Below are 21,685 nucleotides of genomic sequence, written 5' to 3'. Positions count from 1 at the left end.
GCAAGATTTATACTTAATTCCTCATTCTCGTGGCTTTATCATGTACATTTAAGTTCTATAATGAGCGTTATAACAATAGTGGAAAGAGGATGTGTTAATGGAGATTTATATTAACTCCATGAGGCGCTATAAAAGACGGAGAACTTTGCTAAAATGGAAGCCACTAAATAATTGTAAGAAACATGTTGATGCTGCTACTTTTCTTTCCTAAAATTTTTTTTTTAAGTCTTTGTTTAATACTTTTTATTTCCTGAGCCATTTGTTGGCCAACATTTTGGAAAAATGCACAGTCCTGTTACCAAACGGACGCTTATACTTCCTTGGTCGAAGTATCACCATTTGTTTCTTGGATATTGTTAAGAATATGACTTCTCCGTGTGTGAAAAATTTATCTCAACGTAGCCTGTCCAAATTACTTTATTTCTCAGTATGTTATAAGGACCACATCTTGCAATATTTTAAGAAAACAAATTGATAGCTTTTGTTCTTTCCTAATATTGCCGCCGGATAAGTAACACAAAAAATGCCTCTTATATTGAAACTTTATCTCTCTCTGTTAGATGTGACTGTGTAAAAGGGACGGACTGAAATCTTACTAGAAGTAATGGTCATTTGAACTTGTTCGATTTATTCTAGTGAAGTCGTTTCGGGACCTGTTTATTTTTCTTATGAACGGTCATATTTAATCACAATCTCATGCCAGGAAACATTTGGCAAATTGCACTTAGTCATAATTGCTTGCATTTACTGTGTAATTAAGTAATTCATGGTTTTGTTTGAATATTTGATAATGTTAATTTTTACTTACGTCATTTCTAAGTGAAAACACGACATTTTCCAATTGAAAAATATTTTCACTTGCTCTGAATCGTATCATGCTGATTGAAAAAAAAATCCAGTTAACAATTATGCATTCAATGAAATTTAATTTTATCGAATAAATTATCTTTTTTTGCCGGCAAAAATATGCAATATATGCGATATGGCCCTTGTACTGATGTATGAAGACCGTTGATCTGAGCAATGAACAATGAATTTCTTTTTCTCAGCATAAATGAATTCAATGTGATTTAAAAGTGTTTTTAACAGTTATTGCAGTTTTCTATGTCCCTTGGAAAATAATATTATTGCTTTCGTCAGATTGGTTACTGAACTCATGAATATATATGTATGTTAAGATAGCTGTATTGTCGTAATTAAATGACTCCCAGATAATGATTACAAATAACAGATACGAAATTGCCTTTTTAACTACCTTTCTCTGAGGGTAAAGGGAACCGTGTTGATAAAGCGATATCGGTGGAAGGAAACTTGTTTTCAAGAATGCCCTCCATTGGACAATGCTCATATGTAATTTTCCGCCACGTTTTACACACTTATATTAAACAAGTAAGAAATGCACCGAAGTTTCTTCGGCGCAATTAAGTTTTCGGATCATGTCAAGATTTACGAACCCACTATTTCTCAAGCCAATATTGATTTATATATATATATATATATATATATATATATATATATATATATATTATATATATATATATATATATATATATATATGTGTGTGTGTGTGTATATATATATATATAGATAGAGAGATAGATATATATACACATATATATATATCTATATATTATGTATGAATCAAAGTGATATAATATTATATATATACATATATATCAAAATGGTATAATATTGTCTTGAAAAATTGTGGGTTCACTTATCTTGACATGATCCGAGTTTTCTGTACAGCGTATAATGCTGTATTAAGCTCTCAAGCTGTGTTGTTGCGGTGCTAGACGCATGATCATAGCTACCTTTAGCCTTAAATAATGAAAATTACAGAGGCTAGATGGTTGCAATTTGGTATGTTTGATTAGTGTAGGGTGGATGATTAGCATACTAATTTGCAACCCTCTAGACTCATTAGCTTTTAAGAGCTAGGGCGGACAGAAAAATTGTGGACGCACAGACAGAGCCAATAGTTTTCTTTTACAGAAAACTAATAAGGGAGCTCCTAAAGCCTAGGGGCATGACAGGAGACAGAGAAGCACCTGCAAAAGACCGATGTGGCTGTTCTTGGAGCGACAGGAGCTGAGCTGACGCCTCCGTGAACTATAGTAGTTTCACATCAACCGTGCATTTGATGTCTAGGCCAGTCCCTTACGACGCTGCTGATTGGCTGTTGATAAGCCAATCACACGGTTGCAAACTCCCAGTCTCTCTCTAGAGTTCACATAGGCATGATTTATGCTCCCCATCTACTGAGGGATACGTCTTTCAGGAGAGCTGGAACATACAACATACCTATGTGAACTGTCGAGAGAGACTAAGAGTTTCCAGCCCTGTGAATGGCTTATCAACAGCCAATCAGGAGCGTCGTAAGGGATTGGCCTAGACATCAAATGCACGGCTGATGTGAATGTACTCTCCTACAACAGTATCGATTAACATCTCCAGGCACTTTGTCTGCTGCTTTGTTGAAAGCGAAAGAAGAAGAAATCTATCTGATTTTAGGTTTACTCCAAACTGTTAGCTATGTAATGGTTTCTGCTTCCTTGCTACGGTGGTGAAGAAATATACTGTACGATGGTCAGTTTTCTCTTTGGTAATAGCCATGTATTACTTTACTTAGAATATGGTAACATGGACATCGTTCAGCTGAAGATTATAAAGATATTGTCTAGACTCCGAAAACCACTATTTTTTTTTTAAGCTCGAGAAATATTTCTAACGGTTTTCCTTTATCTTGTGTTCTGCATAATTTTTTCCTTCAGTTTTAATGCTTTTCGTTCTCAATGCACACCGGTGTCGTAGTGCCGTATAAATAATCCATATGCAATTCAATAACTGCCTGATAAAGTATACCATCACACCAACATCTGTTCCAAAGTCTTTTAGCAGATTCCTTCAGGGGAAAAATTTCTGTTGGAAATTATACCAGTTCTTTGCTGGTTGTCTTCTCTTGAGCTGGCCAGTGTGGAAAAGCGTGAAAAGGATAAAGTGGTCTGGTGTGGACCTCGGGAACTTTCCCATAAACAGAGACGAAACTATATCGTTAAAGATTCGTTGAAACAAGCTGGACGTTTAGCATTGCTTCATATAATCGGAATGTGTCCTATGTCGTCTGTCTGGGAACTTTTAGTTTCAGCCATTAGCGTAAGTCATTCTTGAAGTTTTGTTGTAGCTGTCATCTCAGATACTTCTACTAGAAGGAAGTAGAACACGAAATAAATATGCCCTCTGAAATAAGAGTGTTCGGAGTCCTCTCACCACTTAGGAGATTGGTTTTGATCTATCAGCGTTACGTGTATCGTGCATATTCACAAGTCAGAGAAAATACTTTCAGGGATCTAATCCATTTGACCGTTAGTATTTTTACCAATGAATATTTTCACAGATCTCTATTTCACTCTCTGACGCTCATAGTCAAACGCAAATGACAAAAGTTATAACGTTTGAATCCAACACACACACACACACACACACACACATACACACACACACTCACTAACTCACTCACTTTTCGCTTACTCGGTTGGTAAGCCTACAAACTACTTAGTTGTTGTTGTTGTTGTTGGGGGTGGGGGGTAGGAAAGCCTAAAAAAGTCTGAAAAGGGTGTTTCGCGTTGAGTTAAAGATACAGGAATTTTATGATAGGATATCTATGATTTGACTATTAGAATGAAAATCTAAATGAAAAATAAATAATGGGCATGTTACACAGCACAGAAAAATTATTTCTAATAAAAAAAAGTTATTGTCATTTTCGTTGGTGAAACAAGGATCTATCTGACCGTAGATTTTAGCACGTTTTAATTTACGTTAAGTTAAGAAAATAATGTTTCCAACTTATGCGCGAGGGGAAAATCTTGTACGCATCTCGAGCAAGCTAGAGGGGGGACAAAGTCTTGTTCTTTCCAAATCTCACTCGCAGATGACGAAAATTATATGGATGTACAGAATACCTAACACAAATTTCCCAACGCGCAATTTCACTCTCTCTCTCTCTCTCTCTCTCTCTCTCTCTCTCTCTCTCTCTTAACCTAGCTTCATGCAAAGATGTCGAAAACGCCTTGCTCATACACCCAAATATTTATAGATATTACTGGGAAGGGGACATATTCTTTATGAGGCTCAAATATTGGAATCCACAATTTGCCCAAGAGTCACACGTAATAAATGGCACAATTGTGGTTGCGAGTCCTAAAAGGTCAGAGTATCGTTTACTCATTAGCATCAGAAGCGCGTCTTTCATTTGCCCGAGATTTGGTATTCAATTGCAAGTATTCCAAGCTGTTATCATATATCCTCATTAGGCTTCGCGTTTCATGAAGAGGCTCTGATTCAAAATGTAGTGAGTATTTTACACTCTGAACTAATATTGTCTTTATTAAAGCCTAATTTCAGTGTAAATAAAAATAAAAACTGGAATTAACCATGGAATAATATTGGTCCTATAACGGTGTAGCATATCAATTTCATAAATAATGCAAGGAAGCTAAAAAAAAAAAAAGTCTTTTAACTAATAAATAATTCAATTTTTTAGGAATTGTTTTCAGAATCTGTATTGCAAATCTGAAAATATTTTGCCGCATCTACTTTTCTATAAAGTGATCGTATCACCTAACAGACAAAATTTAAATTTACAAGTCTTTCATAACTTTGTATAGCCCTAAATACCATGGCTATTATATACATCTCAAACATATATTCAAAACCCTAAAGGCTTCTTGCCTTAAATCTCTGTCTCTCGTTTTATTTACTAGCTAGAACATGGGTACAGAGTGTTGGCAGAGACCGCGCATTCGGCCATTTGGTGATTTTCATATTGTACAGTGGTGCGATGGTGCCATTCTACTTCCCGACATTCTATACAAGGATTGCAGGTGATGTGGTCCGTCATTTATAGTTATTCTTGGCAGATCTCCATTACCCACTTTCCTACCTCGTACCTTGTACCCCAGACCAAAGCTAAAACCTTGAAATATAATGTCAAGTGATAGTCTAGCAAGCTCCTGACGGCAGCTCCAGAAGGGCTTAGGATAGGAAGCCACATATCACGTATTTCAAAACAAATGGGTGGATAGTTCATTTGATATGGTCATAACGGAGTATCCTTCAAAGGTAATGCAATTATTTACAGCAAATTTGGTCTTCCGTAACGTGTAAGAATATGATGTAGATAGATTTAGAACCCGAGGTTGGTTAATGTGAGTGAGTACATCTGGATGATTCTACATTTTCGTCTCATCTTCCAGTACTAAAAGCTCTCACTCCAATTCAGTAATATAATGATCTTATAAAAATAGTCTCTCTCTCTCTCTCTCTCTCTCTCTCTCTCTCTCTCTCTCTCTCTCTCTCTCTCTCTCATATCAGAGTTCATAAGAACAAACTTTCAATTTTAATATCTTTAATTTCCATACGTGGCAGTGACAACTGTAATCATTCTCAGAAATCGATATTTATCTTTAATATTTTTGGAAAATGAAATGAAAAACTGTATTAACATTGTTCATTTTAAAATTTGCATTAAGCATCAACATACTGGAAGCAAGGTACTTATCAGAATTATCACCTTACAGTATTCTTATCACATCATTAGCCTTATTAGTTTGGCAAGATCATACGAGAGAGAGAGAGAGAGAGAGGAGAGAGAGAGAGAGAGAGAGAGAGAGAGAGAGAGAAAGTAAGCTTGAAAGAATGAACTTTAAAGAACATGTCCTTCATAGAATTTATATAATTCTAGACTTCATGCATAAATACAAACAGATAATCAACGGCCGAAGAAGATATTTTGCATCTTTTCAAGAACTCTTTTGTTTCTGCTTTGATCCAGACGAAAAAAACAGCGACTGGAACTGAACGACGGAAAAAGGCGGGAAAAATACAAGATCAATGATTTCTTAACTGGACTGGTAATTGGCCCTCTCAAAGGTATTAATTTTGGCAATCACCTTGAGACGGTGGGCCTTTGATCTCGGGGAAAATATCTTGGCCCCAGAAAGTAAAGGGGAAGAGGAGAAACAGGAGGAGGAAGGGAAGGGGGAGGGAGAGAAACAGGGAGAGGAGTAGGGAAAGGAAATAAAGGAGGAAAATTTCATTAAATCTTTACCACTGTGATGATTGAGTTCGGTTGGCTCTCGGCCTTTTGTAATTCCCATTGATTGAAGAAAGTGTTTGATTTACAGGGACCGACCTCCCCATCATTACCAGGGAGAAATTTCTACCTCCTTAATTGAAAGCTTCCCGTGAGTTACTGTTTCATCAAAGGATACGGTTTTCGTTTTCTTTCCTTACATCCCTACGCTGAGGAAATGATTACTGGGAAATTTCTCGGGTTTGTGAGGAAGGAGAAATAGACATTTTCCTGTGATGCCACGTCTCTTAGCCTCACGGACTCTTTGCATCACTATTTTTTCGGTGATCCCTGTTTAGAAATATTATCTTTGTAAATTTAGTATACAAAAGAATATTAAATAATCAGCTAAAGGAAATAAGGCTCTTAACATTACTCAAGAACATTACTCTGGCGTCACCGGTAAATATTAGTGTGCAGCGGTCATAAGATATGAGGAAAAACCACCCGCAAAGTACATGGACGGTACAGCACTATCAATTAGGTAAGTGAGATCAATTTTATATCTTGAGTGAACTTTAGTATCACCTTTACAGACTTGTTATTTTGGCCTAAAGCTAAAGAGGAGTATTTGACATAATACACCTTCGTTTCGTTCTTAATTTCTGTCATTGACAAAATGTATTGATTTTTCTTTTAGCAGCTGCAGTTTTTCTACTCTGAAGTATCAGCGGCTAGCTCTGAATATTGCTTAAGTGCTCACAAAAAGTTAGTCAAATAATGCATATCGGATATTATTGTATGGTAAAATTAAACTTTATTTGATTTAAAACAAAACTATGGGAAATAATCTTGGAAGTAGCAGATCATATTCTTCACCAAGTCTTTCAAATAGAGGTTCTTAACCTTTTGATGACCCCAGATCCCAATGAATTGCCCAGTATAGTTCCATATCCTCTTTGCTTAAGTCCACTCAAGTCCTATTTGTAGACAATATAACTTAATATAGTTAGTTTAATACATACTTTAGGTAAGAATAGCTAGAAATAGCGTATTAAAGATCGGGAAATAGCAGTATGGATTCATAAGAGGAAGAGGGACGCTGGAAAAGAGGCTAGAGGAAAACCAGGAACTCTATTGCGCATTTATAGACCTAGAAAAAGCATATGATAGAATCCCAAGAGAAGTTATGTTTTGGTGTTTAAGGAAAAGGAAAGCCCCAGAAGTTGGTTAGGCTGATCGAGATGATATATAAAAGATCGAGCATAAAAGTAATAACAGCAATTGGGGAAACCGAAAACTTTGAAGATAGACTATTTTTGTTTGGGCTGGTCATGGATGTTTTGAGTGAAGAGATCAGGAATGAAGAGCTGTGGGAGTTGCTGTACTCCGCTGATCTGGTGATTACTGCTGAAAATGAGGAGGACCTACAGAGAAGGGTTGGAGAGCGGATTAAAGGTGAATGTGAATAAAACAGAGGTTTTGCTGAATAGTAGGGAAGATAGACAGAATAGAAATACAAGAAAGAAGAGGCTCAATTATAAACAAGCGGGAAAGTTAAAATACTTAGGGTCTACTTTGAGCCAAGAGGAAGGATGTGAGGCTGAAGTTGACAGTAGGATAAAAGCTGTATGGGAGTGGTGATAAGAAAATGCCAATCAAGCTAAAAGTCAAGATATATAACACAGTGATAAAACCATTGTTAATGTACAGAGCAGAAACATGGGCTCTCTAGAAGAAAAGAGGAAATAAAACTTGAGAGAGCAGAGATAAGAATGTTCAGGTGGATTATGAGAATATCACTGCTTGAGAGATTGGAAAATGATGAAATAAGAAGAAGAGCAGGCTTATTAAAGATCACTGAGGTGATAAGAGAGTAACGATTGAGATGGTATGGGCATGTGCTAAGGATGGATGACAGGGAGAGAGTGGAGAGGGCTAAGGAGGAACCTGTTAGAGGAAGAAGGTCGAGAGGGAGACGGAAAATTAAATGGCGAGATAAAGTGAAGGAAGATATGGAGAGAAGAGGTTTGGTGGAGAAGGCGCATCAGGCAACCGACCCCTTAATGTAGGGATAACGAACGGGAATAATAATAAAAATAATAATAACTTCCTTATTTCCAATATTTACATTGGGTATTCATAAAAATATAAACTGCAATTAGTAAAATCATCTTACAAATAGTTAAATATTTGTTATTTTAGACATACAAAAGTTGTTTTAAGAATCAACAAATCGGCTAAAACTTAGTAATTAATAAAATTCATCAGTAATAAAAGAATATCTAAAAGTAGAAAGCATTTACCATAAAAATATTAGTGAGTAAAAATTATTCTTCTTGAATATTAAAATATTCAAATACATTGTCATAGAACCACATAAGTTATGTTAAAAACAAGTAATGTACAAATACGTATTAAAAGTAACACAAAGTAATCAAAATAAGCCATACTAGATAGTAAGGAACTAAAAGTTGAATCTTAATTTGTAATAAAAGCCATATTATCCATAAGAAGAAGGGCTAGGAATAGATCATACAAGAAAATCAAAAGTATTTATAGTTTTATATAATTATTTATTTACAAAATGTACCCATGCATATATTGACAAATTGAAATCAAATATATAAACAAATATCCAGAGATCAAGTCCCATACCCCCAGCATGTGGTTCTCATAACCCCCAGGGATATGGATACCCCTTGTTAAGATCCCCTGCTTTAAATGTATCATCGTATCTACACTTTTGATACTTGAAATTCACTACCTATGATATATCTTGTGACGCCCTTAACAATAGATTGCATTTGTTGCATTTATAATGCAAGCTAAAATCGTTCAACAGATTATTCTTGCAATAATTGTGGCTATATAATCTAAGCCTTGTAATAGGAAAATTTGACTATCGTGATGGTTCTGGATAACAGTAATAGTTACAGCGCATTAAAGTAGGAATTTCAGTTCGCTCCCACCTTGCTTATATACAGGGTGCATGAAAGAGAACACACACGCACACACACACACATACACACACGCATACGAGAGACTATGCCTACATCTTAGTGCGCCGTTATAGATATGAAATATCCAACTTTATTATGTTAACTATTTAGAACTTCATTTTTTTTCTGATTTAACTACTGAATCTCACCTAAGGAACAAATTTTTTATGGCATTACTATACCTAGTTCCTTCCTATAACTAGCAATTCACTAAATCAATTTCTTTTCAGAACCGTAATATAGGCAAAGCCCTCCTCAACTTGTATAGGGAATACGCTATTGATATTCCAGATTTACCACATAATTCGGCAAAGCTACATCTTTTAATTTTACTGGTATCGGTAAACAGGATTGTGTTTTTAAATTATTTTCATTATATTTAATCCAAATCTCTTTTTGAAAATGTCACAACTCGCTCAGTTTATTAGAATTAATTACCGTATTTTTTACAGTTGTGAGGAAATAAGATTGCAATACTACAGAATATTTCCCGTTTATTCTCGAATCTCGATTTACCCCGTTTGCATATTCCTGAATCGTAACCGATCACTAGGACCTTCCCTGAAAATAAAGGGACGACATATCTTAAAAATTAACCGTAGAATCTTCTTGAAAATAATCTCATAATGTTTCCCTCACCCAAATTATGATGCTTTAATTGCACTGAACTAGCCTGAACTAACCCAACTTAACCTAACCTAACCTAGAAGTATGGCAAAAAAACCGGGGCTGCTGCAATACTAGTATATACACATCTCGGGAATTTGCCACCCGTTTTCCTTAAAGCTGATTAAACTTTCTTTTAATTGAAAAAAATAAGCAAACAATACGCCGAAGCTTCTTCAGCGCAATAGTTTTCTGTACAGCGTACAATCAAGCCCACCGAAAATAGATATATTTTTCGGTGGTCTCGATATATATAATACCTTAAGAGACGCGACCCATGAAATTCTCAGCCGACCGTTGTGGCCTGTGTTGTTGCATTGCCAGACGCACAATAATGGATAACTTTAACCTTAAATAACATGAAAACTACTGATGCTAGAGGGCTGCAATTTTGTATGTTTGACGATTGGAAGGTGGACGATCAACATACCAATCTGCATCCCTCTAGCCTCAGTAATTTGTATGATTAGAGGGTGGTCAGAAAAAGTTCGGAGAGAAAAAGTACGAAACAACAGACACAGCCAACTCAATAGTTTTCTTTTACAGAAAACTAAAATATATTATAAGAGGATACTTCCTAATTACTTTTCCTCTCGAGTTTCACTCCCTTTTTGTCTTCCACTATTCCTCCCTTTTTCCAGTCTTGTCAGGATCAACAATCTCGTCAGAATTTCCATCTCATCTTTGTTAGCAGAAATTACGCTGGAAACAGGACAGCCCCAAAGCGAATTACTTATCTATGGCACAAACATCTGAGGGGGATACTGTTTATCCCTTGAGACAATTAGTTCGAAATTAGCATAAAGCACAAAAGTTTAACCATAAATGTTGGTTATAAGGCGCTCGCACCCGCTAGTTGGGAACTTCCTGAGCAGATGAATCGATTTGAGGACACCGTTGTATTGCCGGAGTTTCTCCAAGTGCTTCCATTCTCTCCCCTGCTGGGAAAACAAACGGCTTCTAAGAGTAAGCTTCTAGAAACCTAGTAACTGTACAACCCAACAATCCGTTCTTGCTCCCCCCCCTCAACAACCAACCCCGCTTCTCTCTCTCTCTCCCTCTCTCTCTCTCTCTCTCTCTCTCTCTCTCTCTCTCTCTCTCTCTCTTACCTTTCCCTACATGTGTATGCATATTTAGCAACTAACTGTCAAGCGTGTTGGTAAATAGCTTTTTTTGGAAGATAAGTTAGTTTTGTGATTCACTATCTTAAGTTTTTTCCAGTGTCATTTTAATTTAAGGTTCTCTAAAAAACGTCTAAAATCTTTTCATCTAGACCTGTCATAGAAAATTATCGCAAATGTTAGTTTTCAAAATTGCAGAGTAATTTTAATGTTCCTACAAACATGCAGGGACATTTGCAATTGCTTCTTTTATGTAATAATGATTAAAAATTCAATGTTCTTTTTGTGCATTTCTAACTACAGAAATAAAAAAAAATGATATGTGTTAGCTTTTTTAATAAAAAGGAAAAGAAAATACCAAGTGTTAAACCTCGCACTCTTCACCTCTCACCGTACGTCTTACTCTTTTCCCTCGGCAAATATCTCTGACATTCTCGTTATTTTGACCCTTTTCTCTCACTTTGAGAAGGAGAGAATTGGCCTCCTTGTCCTCCAGAGCAGGACGCTTCCCAACCATTTCTTTGCGTTTGATGCCGGAGAGATTTTCTTCACCTCTTGTTTCTGGGCACAGATGACCTCCTTGGCTACTCTCGGTCCCTCTCCTCGGGATTCACTTCCATCCCCTGCTTCGTAATTTTCCAGCCTTATTTTTCTTGAGAAGCGAAGGTTTTAGATGTAAAGATTGTCTAATGTCGTTCGCCCCAATATCTTTATTATTATTATTATTATTATTATTATTATTATTATTATTATTAATTGTTCAGTATTTATTCTTCTTGTAGTGTAGAGGGTGCTAACATGTTAAGTCTTATTTACATGAAAATTTTACTCACAGCTCATAATACTGATGATTCTCTCTCTCTCTCTCTCTCTCTCTCTCTCTCTCTCTCTCTCTCTCTCTCTATCAATAGCCATCACTGAAGGTAAAAGGTATTCAAACTGAAGAATTACAGCACCAAATTCTGTACAAGAGTGAACAATGATTTAAACTTCTGCACGGAAAAAGGTTCTAAGCCCCCCTCCCCTCTCTCTCTATGTACATTTTTGATACCATATCAAGTAAACAAATAAGTTATCATAGTATCAAATACTTAATGTAACGAAAGTAAACATGCAGCGCCGACCCCAGCCGAAGGACAAAAAAACAGTTTTAAACGTAGTTAAGCGAAGGATTCTGCAGCAAATGTTCAATCTAAATCGAATCCGTCGAGGAAAGTAGAAAAAGAAATACCCAAGTTCAACGTTAGATAAACTATGTAGACAGAGATACAACAAACCTTTCATCTATTCTCTGTTTTTATTTCGACGATCATTTGTCTCTTTAGTCAGTGATACCTAGAAGGCGGATGATAAACCATAAATGCATGCATCGCTTATGAATTCGGACGTTCATTTGATGTTCATCCTTTTAATATTAGATATTGATAATGTACTGTTCTCATTTTGCATGTAAATGGATTCAAGGCGATGCATTAGAAACTGAAGAGATTTTTTTTACCTGTCACTCTTCGTCCATTGCAAATTCTTCTTACCGGAAAAAAACATATTGCACACAACGATTCTTACAATTAGTGTGATGATCAAACTCTTTTATTTAGTAACTGCTAATCTAATTTTTCTTCCTGATTTCCTCTCTGTAAACGTCGGCCGCTCTTGCTCTGAGCAATTTTTATTGACAATTAAAAATTCTTTTTGATTTCTTTGTGGACCTTCTCTTGAACTTCAGCTTTCTGTTCTACGTCACTCTTTTATTTCCTATCACATCTGCAGCTATTTATAATTCCGATACTTTTCTCCACAAGATAATCTACAAAATTCTTTACTATTACATTCACATTTTCGTATTTACATAAATCTTTTGACTTAATCTGAGTTTTAGCTATATTTGTCTTTGATATGATTGTGTAATGATAATAAGAATTTAATGGTGATTTTATTGACATTTAAATGATTTTGTAGACGCATATTTGAACAAAGACTTCTTTCAAAGTAACTTTTCTCAGAGACGCTTTTTGTTGTCGTTCCAGGTTTGTTTTTGCATGCAAGGTTCCAGTAAATTGTCAAGTCATAATTATTTCTTTCGACTAAATAAACTTATTTGCCATCATAATAAAGAAGGTTGTTTAGAGAAGAATAGACCCTATTCATTAATTTGATGAATTATGTGAATTTCCAAGTATTTCGTTTATTCACCGGCTAACGACAAATTGTAAGGATTCTGGTTATATACATATATACATACATACATACAAACATACGCACACACACACAAACACACACACACATATATATATATATATATATATATATATATATATTGTGTGTGTGTGTGTGTGTAATAGCAGTAAGCCATAATGCCCTCTTAACTTCTCGACTTCTTTGCGCCTTTTGGATACGCTTGTCACTATAAACAAGCCTTGAGATCCAAGTGCAAGAAAATATGAAAAAAGTATAATATCCGGTAGCGGCAAACGAACACGGGTTACCATAAACGAAAACGGGTCACGTTGGCGGCATATATATATATATATATATATATATATATATATATATATATATATATATATATGTATATATATATGTATATATATATATGTATATTGATGTAGATTGGATCTATATATTTCACTATATATATATATATATATATATATATATATATATATATATATATATATATATGTATATTGATGTAGATTAGTATCTATATATTTCACTATATATATATATATATATATATATATATATATATATATATATATATTCTATATATATATATATATATATATATATATAGATATATATATATATATATATATATATATATATATATATATATATATATATATATATATATGTGTGTGTGTGTGTGTGTGTGTGTGTGTGTGTGTGTGTGTTTGTACTATGTTTTCTACTCTACGCATTTCATACTTAGAGCTGTGGGTGGTCGAAGCGAAGCTACTCCTCCTGTTTTAAAGCATGTATCTTACAAGCTGAGGTTTGTTGAATGTTACTGATCACTAAGGAGTAACTAGATTAGCAGGAGATTTTTTACTATAAGTTAAATATGAGGTTAAATACTTTTAATAATAATTATAAGAAAAGGCAATTATCAAAACATGTAAAAGGAAAGGTGATTTTCCTTCACTAGAATTATTCGGAGCCCTTATTGCAGGTTTCTGATCAAAGAGAGACATCAGCGTTAGCTAAAAGGCAGTTATTAATTATCAGATAAATATCTCTTGATAGGAACTGTGGGTGGCTAGGATGAGACTGCAGTAAGACAAGAAAGGCTTAGTGATTGCCGGATAAAAAAAGGCCCTTTGTCTCATCGAATAAAAAGACCATTCACTTTTTACTGGTCTTTCAAATACCGTTAATTCGAAAAGGAGAGAAGTGATTCCATTTTTGAACCCTTTCAATCGTTAACGAGCTATACAACATCTAGCGGTTATTCGGGAGTAAATATGGATGAAAGATTAATTATCGTACATATACTCTCTACGTTTCGTTCCATACATGAGGGAAAACTACATATGTTTATCGTTGCTAATGAATTTTGTATGATGTACTTATTAGTAAGATTCGTCTGCAGATATATGCTTAAAATAAGAGACATGAAATGACTTCATCGCAAATATTTAACCACATTATTCTAAGCTGAAATAGTAAACAAAATGAATTTGAGTATATATAGATACTAAACGAATCATAAGAACCAAATTAAGATAGTGTTTTGAAAATGAAAGCTGGAAAAATTAAAACTCAAACAAGAAAATTTCGGTTTGCGCTTCATTTGCTTTGCTGACAAGCAGTCACCATTCTGGAGGCTCTGCTCTTAATGAAATTACCTCCAGTTAATTTGCGCCATCTGAAGAAAGGTACAATATTTTCTCTCTCTCTCTCTCTCTCTCTCTCTCTCTCTCTCTCTCTCTCTCTCTCAAGTTATCCTTTTACAATTTGTATTGTTGAGAGTACGTTTTCTCTCTCTCTCCCTCTTTCAATCTATTCTTTGACTTTTGATGATGAGGGAACGTCTCTCTCTCTTTCTCTCTCCGTCTCTCTCTCTCTCACAAGCGTTCCTATTATTTTTACAGTTGAAAGAAAGTCTCTCTCTCTCTCTCTCTCTCTCTCTCTCTTAAGTTATCATTTAACATTTGCTGTTGAGGGAACTTGTTTCTCTCTCTGTCTCTCATTCTCTCTCTCTAAAGTTTTCCTTTTACTTTTGATTTTGAGAGAACTTCTCTCTCTCTCTCTCTCTCTCTCTCTCTCTCTCTCTCTCTCTCTCTCTCTAAAGTTATCTTTTTAAGTTTTTTTACATTTGCTGTTGATACAACTTGTTCTCTCTCTCTCTCTCTCTCTCTCTCTCAAGTTATCCTTCTACTTTTGGTGGTAAGAGAACCTGTTTCTCTCTCTCACAAGTTATCCTTTTACTTTTGATGTTAAGAGAACGTGTTTCCGCCCCCCCCCCCCTCTCTCTCTCTCTCTCTCTCACCCAAGTTATTCTTTTACTTTTTATGTTAAGAGAACGTGTTTTCTCTCTCCCTCTCTTTCTCCCCCCCCCCTCTCTCTCTCTCTAGTTATCCTTTTACTTTTGATGTTAAGAGAATGTGTTTTTCTCTCTCTCTCATCCTAAACTGGTTGCATTCTAATCCCTTACATGGTCATCCAGGGTTCTCTGTTATGTCACAGAAAGCCAAATCCCTATTTTACTGGTCTACAATGCTTACAGATATAAAAAAGCACACACACAAGTTATCCTTTTACTTTTGATGTTAAGAGAACGTGTTTCTCTCTCTCTCTCTCTCTCTCTCTTTCAAGTTATCCTTTTACTTTTGATGTTAAGAACGTGTTTTCTCTCTGTCTGTCTGTCTGTCTGTCTGTCTCTCTCTCTCAAGTTTTTCTTTTACTTTTGATGTTAAGAGAACGTGTTCTCTCTCTCTCTCTCTCTCTCTCTCGTTTTGCATAAACTGCGTATTTTCAGAAGCGCTCAGTTCGCAGTCCTTCTACCCTAGTGACTGCTCTTGAATTGTATTAGAAAAACACTTTTTAAGTGGAGAGAGAGAGAGAGAGAGAGAGAGAGAGAGAGAGAGAGAGAGAGAGAGAGACCCGCTACTACATTTCGGTAGTCTTGTTTCCTAATACGATTAGAGGGAGTCGAATGAAATGGTTTGAAGTTCTCTTTCGTTTGAGCCTGAAGGTGAGTAATTGGATAATCAGGTAAACTGAAAAGAGGAGAATCCTGATATTATTCATGGCATACATTAATCCTCACCGGCTTTTTTAAGGAATGGCATCAAAGACTCCAGAGTTGTCACAGGCTAAAAGGGGAAGCAGTCAAGTGAAAGAGTAACATGTCTCTATTTGCATCATTTTCATCTCTTATCAACTCGCTAAGTAATTTGTAGCCAGAGGTAGAAACAACTTATACTCTATAGCTTGGTATAAATAAATATATATATATATATATATATATATATATATATATATATATATATATATATGATATATATATATATTTACATACATAGAGAGAGAGAGAGAGAGAGAGAGAGAGAGAGAGAGTGGAGCGAGGGGAGTGTGGTTGAAGTTGGTCGGAAAGCCAAATTCCTTTTGATAATGTAATAACGTCATATATAATCTGGTTCAAGATTCGATATCTTCATCAGGGGGGAAGATAACTTCGTACAACTATAGATGTAGGTCAACGTCACTTTGTAAGTCTCGGAAGCTGAAAGAATGGAATTCGTTTTTTTTTTCTTATGCCTTTCGTCTGATCGACTTCTTAATACTATATATTGTCAAAAGAATTCGCGCCGTAAAGGATTCTGACGTAATCGAGCAAGTATCTGAATACAACACATATGAATATTTGTAACTGTAATAGCTAAAACACCATCTTCACTTCCCGAATTCTTCATACTTTTTGGATACAAAGCCTTAGATCCAAATGCAAGAATATGATGGGATTCCGATGTTCGCAACAAGATTCGAACCTCCATCCATAGTATCAGAACGAAGTCACGACCACGAGAGAGAGAGAGAGAGAGAGAGAGAGAGAGAGAGAGAGAGAGAGAGAGAGAGAGGGATTAGAATATGCCAATCGAAAATATTTGAAGATCTCTTTCGTTTGTGTTTGAAGGGTAGTAATCAGGTATAAAGGAAAGTAAGGAGTTCGTTTTTTTATGGCATACTTGACACATCACAGGGTTCTCGCACACGATGAAGGAGCAAATGAATAATACCACTTGCGTTAATTTTGTTATTTTCGTACATTTATGGAAGTAAGTTGTGGAGGAGACTTACCGGTTAGGCACTTAGCGTTGACATTCTCTGTTCTTGTAAGAATCATAAAAAATAGCCAGAGTGATTATTGATAAAACAATGGATAATTGGATATGGATTTATAAACTCTGGAGAAGTTAAGAAATACAAGTATATTTGGTGTGCTAATGAAGAAAAACATATCTGGAGAAAACAATGACAAACCATAATAGATAGAGAGAGAGAGAGAGAGAGAGAGAGAGAGAGAGAGAGAGAGAGAGAGAGAGAGAAATGCTAGTCGGAGAATTATATTCCTTACGATAATGAGATAACCTCGTAGAAGTCTCCGCCAGGAAAAATATCGGCTGAGTCGTAAAAACCCAGACTTTTAGAAAAACATTTTATTTTGTATTAGTAGCCCCTCGTTGCAGTGGCCTAATATGACAAACAAAATATGTGACGCTTATCAATTAAATATCAAGTGAGTCGTTTAAAAAAATACATACATACATACACACTTACACCCACAATTTATTTTATGAGAGTATCTACAATGACCAGGAGTCGGGACTAAGTCTCTCGGGTTGAAATAAATATGAATGTAAGAAACTTCGTCGACACAGCTTGAATAACGAGAAACATAGAAAGTCTAGGTCTAAGAGGATAAGGCATGAAATGAATTCATTTGACTAGACGGGAAGCTACTTTTACTTTTCACTAAATCAGACACGTACCTCTTTTCAAGCAGTCGTCTTTTCTTCTTCTTTTTGTTTATTCCTACTGAAATGAAATTTTCATCACAGCTTCCATCATAATTTCAAGACTTCTGAGAGGCGAGGAAGTGAAACGCGGCAGAGCACGAGAGGCTTTTTATCAGACCAACCTGGGGCTGTATCACAACGCCAAATGACATCAGCAGCCGGAGTTGGAATTTCACTCAGACCGTAATTTCTGTGCTGTTTTGCATAATTCGCTTGATTCATATTGCCATTACTTGATGTATAAATAAGAGGCAAGGAAACTTACGAAATGCTGTTATCATGTTCATGCATATATGCTTATTCCCCACAAAGATTCTCCTGTGGAAATGAGGAGAGCTCCTGAATAATTCTCTCTGGGAGAAGGTAACTTACGGGTTTTTTGCTGGACTCATTTTCTACTCTCGAAGCTTAGGTACGCTCACGATATATATACACACACACGCACACACACACGCAAACATACTCACACACATACACACCACACACACACACAAATGCACACACTTTTGTCCATTGCAAAATGTCATTCCGATAATGTTCTTTGCGCTAAGTTTGTCGTGGAGACACGACAGTTTGCCCTTTCCAGGAATCCATATCATATACTTTTGAACTTTGATTTGTTAATGGTACCTGGCTGTCAGTGACTTGCTACTTCTCTTTCGTTTCATTTGTGATCCATCTTTTTTTTTCAGAAAATTATTCTGTAAATATGATCAAATGATCTTGAACGAAGTGATGGAAAAGTTTTTGTAATTTTTGAGGATAAAAAGTTTCGAAAAAAGTCTTTAGGTCACTGACTGCACATACATATCTATCTAAAATTTAGAATGTACCTTAAATGGAAGGAAAAAGTCGTGCACGTAAAGTCTTGATGTAAACTGTAGTTCGACAAAAAAGAAATAAAAATTTCGTTTTACGGGTTCGACCTTGATGAAAGTCAGAGATTTGATTTTTTTTTTTGTTCCACACGTATTTGTGTTGTTATTATAAATAATAAATATATATATATATATATATATATATATATATCTTCTGCTTTCCATCTTTATATGGGGTCGCTGTTCATTATTAGTCTTCTCCGTCTTCTGCGATCATGCACCATTACCTCACTCACGTTTACCGGGCACTTCCATGTTCGTGGTTCCTTTTACATACAGAATCCTCCTCTCTCTCATAACATGCCCACACCATTGCAATCGTCTCTGTTGCAGCTTCTTTGATACTTCTGTAACTTTCACCGTCCCTCTTACGAAGTCATTCCTTATCCTGTCTCTCCTTGTCACTCCGCACATCCAATGGAACATTCTCATTTTCACTGCTTCCATCCTTCTCACCCTGTGCTTTCTTCTTGGGCCATTTTCCGCAACTATACATTAACTCAGGAGTGACAATGCTCTTGTACATTTTTCCCTTCAACTTTACATTAAATCTTTCGTCGCATAGCACACCTGATGTATTCCTCCAATTACACCAAGCTGATTGTACGTCGTATATAATATATATTGTGACGTTATAGATCGTTCGTCTACCCGCAATTAAACTAAATAATTTGATTTGGAAAACGGCAGCCATTTCTTTAGAATATCAGCTGATTTTTAGTAACCGCGGGAAAACCCAAAACCCGCCAGCTAGAGATAGGAAGTTCCCCAGTTGGGGGGAAAAGAGTCTTTTATACAGCTGTAGGGACGTATCTCAAAAGGGAAGGGTGTAGGCAGATTGGTACTTCTTAGACCTATACCTTAAGCTCTCTTTCCTGTGACCCTCTGCTGGCTGTATGCCTTGTTTTCCAGGATTTGCCTTGATCGTGGGGGGGTTAAGCTGACCTCCAACCCCCAAGCAACCCAACTGAATTCTGTCTCAGTCGGCTGCGAGACGTGATCTCGGACAGAGGTCAAATTACCTGCCTTCCTGTTAGGACCTACCCAGGGTGTGAGTGGCGCGCCGATGACCCAGGCCTCAGACAAAGGGGCCGCCATGCTTTTCTACGAAGAGCACATTTTCTGCAAAGGTCCACACTGAACACGACATCCAGGTACGTCTTGTGGAACAGCATATTGCCAGTCTCTCCCAACAAATTATCATTTTGATCCTCATTCTCCCAATTCAATTTCCAGCAACAAAAGGAATTCATACCCTTTGTTCCCTCTCACTGCCTCATGGCCGCATGTTCCTTGCCCCTTGTGTGATCGTCCCAGACCAATGGAGTCATTGCATACTTCAGTGAAACAAACCTTTAAAAAGTTCCTTCTCCCCAGTATTAGAGAATTAATTAATCAAAGCAAGAAGTAATTTTTTCTTTTATCTCGTTTAATCTGGGATCTTTTCCAGATTCATGAGTCACGTGCCCGTCTCTGCCCGCAAGTGTGCATTAAAACCCAAGTGAATGAAAAATCAGCTTGAATTGAATGAGACTATAAGCCCCAAAGTGGGGGCCAATATCATTTAACTTTTCTCCAGGCCAGCACGGGCCTTTTGTAAATAAATAGTTTTGTAAAGTAACGAGCTGAGTTTTCTGGCGACCTTCCCTCCTAAAGAAAGAAATTAATAACTATCAGTTTACGGTAAGTTCAAGCAATTCCCTCTTGAAATCCCTCAATTATTTCCGTTTACGTATCTAGCTTCTCTCAAGGCCCTATATACGTACATTGTCGACCTCGCCGAGGATCGAATCCGGGCTTGCTTAAAAAAAAAGCTTGTAAATCGCGTTATCCGTTGTAAAAAACGTAAACTGTAAATTATTTTACAAAAAAGTAAATCAAGCACACTTGCAGGGAAAGAAGACACACTGACTCACGGTAAGGTATTCCATTCATTTAATATGATTATTCTATAACCAATGTTAGCTTAAGGTACGTTTAAGTATTTTTATTGTTGAAGTGGTCAAAAGAGCGTAGGTAGAAATCTTATTATTGTAACGGCGAATGCGCCAGAGCTTTATTTTAGCGGCGAGCAAACAATTTGCCCCGCGAATTTTCTGTTACTTTGTGCTGTCTTCGTAGGAGCTCTCACGAACACGTGTGCAGATAGATGCCAGAAAGGACCAGATCAAACTAGGAAGTGCTTTGCCAGGGTTTATTGCTGTATGAGAAAGCCTAGCTAGTAGGAGTGTTTTTACTAATAGTTACGGCAAAAGAAGTGTACAATTCTTTTGTCTGTGATATGTTAGGGTATTCATTTTTAACTTAGTTTTCATTCCAAGTGTTGGTAACCGTTTACCTCTCAGCTAATTCAGCTTAGAGCATTTTCCGCCTGCGCGGTCTCAACCAGCTTTCGTTTTCGCTCACAGCGGCAGCCATGTTTTTATCCCTTTAAACATTACCTAAACAATTTAAGCAAAGTAACGTAAGTCTCAAAGTTTTAACGTAAATAATATCGATCTCGGTACTAGTATCTATCGTTCTGCCAGAGAAATTAACGTAATTCGCCTTGAATAAGAAAGTAGAATTTTGTGTTGTAAATTGCCTTCGCATTTACAGAGAATCAGCTGATTCGCCCGCGCTGGTCAGCTCGCCTCACGTGTTTCACCTCGCATCGCTCACTCGCGCGCTGAGCGAAAATTTCATTTCACTTAACGTAACCTCATTTACAATTGTTTGCTAACATCGTTTTAAAACCCTTACCGTCATTTCACTGTTCACAGGGACCTAGTAATCTTACGTAAAGTTAACGTAAATCTCAAGTAGAGTAAATCACAAGAATTGTTAACGTAAAACGCGTCTTTGTAAAATTCATATTGAAACGCAAATCATTTCATAAGCGCGAGCCGCTACATTAACGTAAAAACGTTCACCACGA

Source organism: Macrobrachium nipponense, chromosome 22 (genome assembly GCF_015104395.2).
Source record: "Macrobrachium nipponense isolate FS-2020 chromosome 22, ASM1510439v2, whole genome shotgun sequence".
NCBI classification, from domain to species: Eukaryota; Metazoa; Arthropoda; class Malacostraca; order Decapoda; family Palaemonidae; genus Macrobrachium; species Macrobrachium nipponense.
This window is presented reverse-complemented; position numbering follows the sequence as displayed.